Source organism: Pezoporus occidentalis, unplaced genomic scaffold (genome assembly GCF_034315485.1).
Source record: "Pezoporus occidentalis ecotype Australia unplaced genomic scaffold, CSIRO_AGI_Poc_V1 ctg50, whole genome shotgun sequence".
In the NCBI taxonomy this organism is placed as follows: Eukaryota; Metazoa; Chordata; class Aves; order Psittaciformes; family Psittacidae; genus Pezoporus; species Pezoporus occidentalis.
Window position 1 is genome coordinate 1,856,684 of NW_026915836.1, and position 4,961 is coordinate 1,861,644.

The following is a 4,961-nucleotide window of genomic DNA, read 5'->3' on the forward strand; positions in this document are numbered from 1 at the left end:
GCATCAAGATACACCAGGGCAAAGCCTGGGTTTCCATCACTTCTGGGGGACAGCAACTGGTTTCTCTCTAAGAAAGCCCAGAGCAGCTAGAAATGGTAAAGCTCTTGTAGGTCCCTTAGTCAGTGTCTCTCTTTCACTCTCTATCTTGTGTTTTGTTTTGGTTTGGCTTTTTTACAGTTTATTTTAGAATGATGTGTCCATGTTAGTTTTGCCCATCTCTTGTGACTGGCTTCCAATCCCTTATTTTAAATGAAATATTCCCAGATGGAAAAACTCATCTGCTGGCAAAGCCAGTGATATAATTTGTTTATATAGATCCAGCGCAACTAAAAGGGGAAGAAAAAAAAAGAAGGGGGAGTAGAGAAAAGGAAATTCCTTCACCATCTTGTACTTGTTACTTGTCAAGTCGTGTACGGTGTCAGCAAGGCTGCGCTCTTTGAGCGGTCAGGAATGGTGCGGCCCCAGAAGGCCATTGGGAAGAGGAGACAGGGTGTCTGTCACTCTGTCTTGGAAAGAGTGTGCTACATAGTTCTCATTTTCTGCATGCATGATTAAAACTAAAGGGGAAAAATACATTCTGGGCTCTAGCGCTGGGAGCCACACAGATGTGAACTGAGTGGAAAGCTGGTTTGCGTTTGCCTCTGTGTCACCGCTTCCTGTGACCTGAAGGGTAGATTTGTCTCAGACTTTCCTGCAGCACAGGCAAAGACATTAATTGCCCTTTTCAGAAATCATGGAAGAAAAGTGCCGTATTCACTGTTTTGTGGTGTGTTTTACTTTAAGTGGGTCTAGCAGCTATCCAAAACCCCAGATCTGATGGAGATTTTCTCCCTTCCTTCATTTGAAGCTGAGGATCCCAAGCACTTTCCCAAAGCGATCTATGCAGCTTCTCATAAAGCCAGGTAAGGCACATACAGAGACCACGAGCCCTGCGTGTCATGTGGAGGAAAGCGCCTGGGAACCACATGTGCCTTTTTACACCCCATTTGATTATGAGATCCATACACACCGTCTTCATCCTCAGCCGGGGACTCCACACGCATGCGTATAGCTAGATATACTTCTGCGTGTGATCAAACACACCCCAACTGTCCATACATTTCCTGGGGATGGATCCTGATGGATGAGCTGTGATGGGTGCCCGGGGTGGGTATCCTTGCTGCGTGGCCCTGCATGCAGGCAGTGCCAGAGGGCATTTCCATAGCTGCCTGTGCCTCATTAGCCCACAGCCCCTCCTATGTGCGTGGGCTCCCACTCCATTCATGTTACCTGGGTTGTTACCTGCGTTTTCACCCTCATGTATCGTGCAGGTATCAGCAGGCATCAGCTTGCTGCTAATTGCCTCCTTCAGAGGCCTCCCAGCTCCTCATACAGGCACCATCCGTGTTGCAGCTCTCCATCCACAGACTAGAAAGCCTTAGCCTGGAAAGGCAGGCGCTTCACATGGTGCCTTAACGTGAGGTCGCTGGGGTGAGCAGACTGAAGTTTCACTTCCAAAGAACTAAGTTCAGATTTTGGTTTCAATTGTAGGGTGAATGATGTTTGAAGAGCTTTTAATTCCTTGGGAAGCTTTCCAGCCCCTGGGGTTATCACTGCTTAATCATGCCCTCAATCCTGTGCTGGGTCATTTGCTCTCAAGATGAGGCTTGTTCAGAGACTTTCATGGGTTTTTGTTTGCTTGCTTGCTTTTTAAGTGGGACTGTTTTCCAGTTTAATTTGGGGTTGGTTGTGAGCGGTGTCTGCTTTCAGGAGGTTGCTGAGAGCTTTTTGATGTTAGAAGAAGCTGAGCATCCTTCCTTCTGGTTCAAAGGTGTACAGCACCAGGAAACGTAACTGGGAGAGGGAGTAAGGTGTGCAAAGGAGAATGGGGAGCATGAGTTAAACCACAGTCGTCATAAGACATTCAGAGAAACTGAAATTGTTTGGATTTTGCTTTTTACATGAAGTATCACTTTTTATAGTGGAAGGAGGGATGAAACTGTCTGGTGGTGTGAGCCAGAGCTGATGCTATTGCATATCTCCCAAGTTCAGGAGTACAGCTATGCTTTGAAAGAGGAGTTCACCCACAAATATAAGGAACGACGAACGCATCAGCTCCTGCCTGCATCTTTACATTCCAGTTCTGGACTCAGCAGTCCCCCTTTTATGATGCAACAGGAACGTACTTTGTTCTGCTCCAGTAGCAGCACTCGATGGAGTGTTACTGACTCGTAACAGTGTGTTATCTCTCTGAATGTTTAAAGTTTTGCACATTTGGGCAACTTCTTTAAAGAAGGCAAGAGCTGGACTGTCAGCACTGCTTTTAGTCTTGCAGTGCTATGGCTTTCTATTTATAATGGAAATGAAAGAGGTCCTGAAGGCAGCATTTCTTGTCAGTGAATTAAACATTCCCTCATGTCTGCAGTGTTTGCTTTAATTTAAATACTTGTCACGGTTAATGAAAGATAGCCTGAGTGAGAGAGAGCAAAGCAAGTTTCTCAGGTCCCACCAGCTTGCTCGTGTCTTCTTCCTATTTGTGGTCAAAAATACAGCCCTGTATGAATGGCTATGAGGTTCTATGGATGGCAATGTGGGTAGCAGTCCTTCGCTAAGGGAATTTCACTTCATGCAGTTATCTAACAGCCTTGGACGTTAACGTGGGAGTCTGGCCTGTCTTGCTTATAGCAATTGATCAAATGTATAGTGCCTACATATATATGCCCCGATTCCGTGCTGAGGCACTTTCCTGTTGTCAGATGTAAGTGGAGTGGGAGGCATACCTGGTGTGCAGAAAGATGCAGGGCAGAGCTCCAGCCGTGATTCCAGCTGCAGAACTGCCCATTGCAAACTGGTGCAGGAGCTCTGTTGTTGCCACAAAAACCGGCTTCAATCACATTATGAGCATTACAGGCTTGGCGTATTTAGTTCACATTCACATAGGGCAATATTCAGACTCTCCAGTGACTGCTAATTAATTTGTTTGCTCATCCTTTACTGAGATTTGGATTGGCACCAAAGCCCCAAAGGGAAGAATCCAGCTGTCAAAAAGCGAATGTCTATAATGAGCGTAAGGTGTGGATGGAAACCACACAGTTGTCACACAGCAGCTATGACATAAAAGATGGTATTGCTTCCATACTGTTTCCCACATGGCAGAGAGGTATTTTGGGAGGGCAGAAGATGTGATTACAGGAGACAGCTACATGGAAACCGTCATTGCCTTACTTCATGCATTGAAATGGAGTTAGAGATATTTTAATAAACATTAAGTTCATTGTTGAATAACTAAAATACGTAAGCATTAATTAAACATACCTGGCTACCCTGTGCAGCATTGTCCAGCTGAGGAAGACAGGATTAAGAGGTGAAAGATGAGGTTTTCCTCCTGTCCCTGAAATTACTTTTCTCTAAAGCCTCAGCATTTTGTGTTTTACACTGATTACATATTCTAGACCAGCAGCATGTGCTTCAGTTTCTTCATCTCTAAAATGCTGGGTTTTGCTAACACAATCCCCAGACTATTGTCAGGTATTGATTACAAGTTATATTAGGACCCTGGAGTGAATAGCTACGGAAGCCTGAGATATTAATGAATCACGATGGTGCTCAGGGCTTGCCTGCCTGCAGTGCCACCCTGGCTGTCACCCCACTGCTCCCAGGCAAGCGCTCCTGCCTGCACACTCGCACCTAGTACCAGGCTCCTGCAGGCAGTATCAGCTGATGAAATGGCTCTGTAACAAACCCTAGGGCAGCTGCTCTGTCATAAGTTAACCTTCATGCAGTCTGATGACCATAAAGAGTAATCCTGCCATGTAGCATCTCTTTCCATGACAGCACAGCACCATGGGTGCCTGTATCTGCGGAACCCTTCGCGCTCCCAGTGGTCAGTACATATGGTGAGCTGCTCTTGCAATGTCCTATTTTCCCCACGATGCTTCAGAGATTCTGTAATGTCTTGGGAAGCACCTTTGAAAAGGTTCAAGAGAAGTAGTAAATCTATGCTTTAAATAGGTTACATTACTGAAAATGACTTGGATGATGAAGCAAAAGGTAAGAGTTTACAGGTGACTAGCAGATGGCAAAGGGCAAAAAATAGGAGGCTGATGTACAGCTCATTGAGCACCTTCAAGTCCTCCAGCTGTGTTGAGGGCTGTGCTGTGCTGCTCCCAAGTGAGCACTAGTGAGGCAGGAGCAGAAACCAGCACCACAAACCTCCTTGCAACCAGTGGAGCTGCAGGGAGGTGGTGAGGGTCAATTGCATGACTGATTTTTTCCAGTCCCCATGGTGTAACTGCAGAAATACCGAGATGGAGCCTCCAGGCCTGCATGGAAATACAGAGACAGCCCTTCCCTGGGATGCAGTGGGAGGTGTGGGGGCTGCCTCCTGCTCCTTTTTAGCAAGAGAACATCTCTACAGCTCCTCATACCACCTTCTGCGGAATGACAACCAACATATGACTTGGGTTTGAAATCCTTGCAGCTGATGGAAAAACAATTAAGATCTCATTAAAATTCTATGAAGAGAGCCAAGAAAAGGAAGATAATGTCAGAGGAAAGGGGATACGTAGGACAGCGCAGAGAATTCTCTGAAGTTAAGCCTGTCATTAGGCGGGAGCACAGAAGGTGCTAATTGTACAGTGCATTTCATTCATCCCACTGAGAATAATTAACGCTTTCTATTCTGCCTTCCCCGTCCCTGAGGTGAATGGATTCAATGCGTGTGCTCACTTGGGAAGGTAGGAGTTGTCATATCCTGGATCCTTAGGTGCAGAAGAATTTTTCTGCTGGGTTTCTTCACCGACTGAAGAGGGATCACTGTCAGTTGTGTGAGGGAGTGCTGATTTCATTAATCTCTTTGTGAGTCTTCATCTGCTGCCGTTACAGAAATTATTGAGCTAAGATGGGAAGCATTGGAATTAGCATTGTAACTGGCTTTCAGCAAAGCACATGCTTAAATATTGCCCTAAACAGGGAAGGGCTGA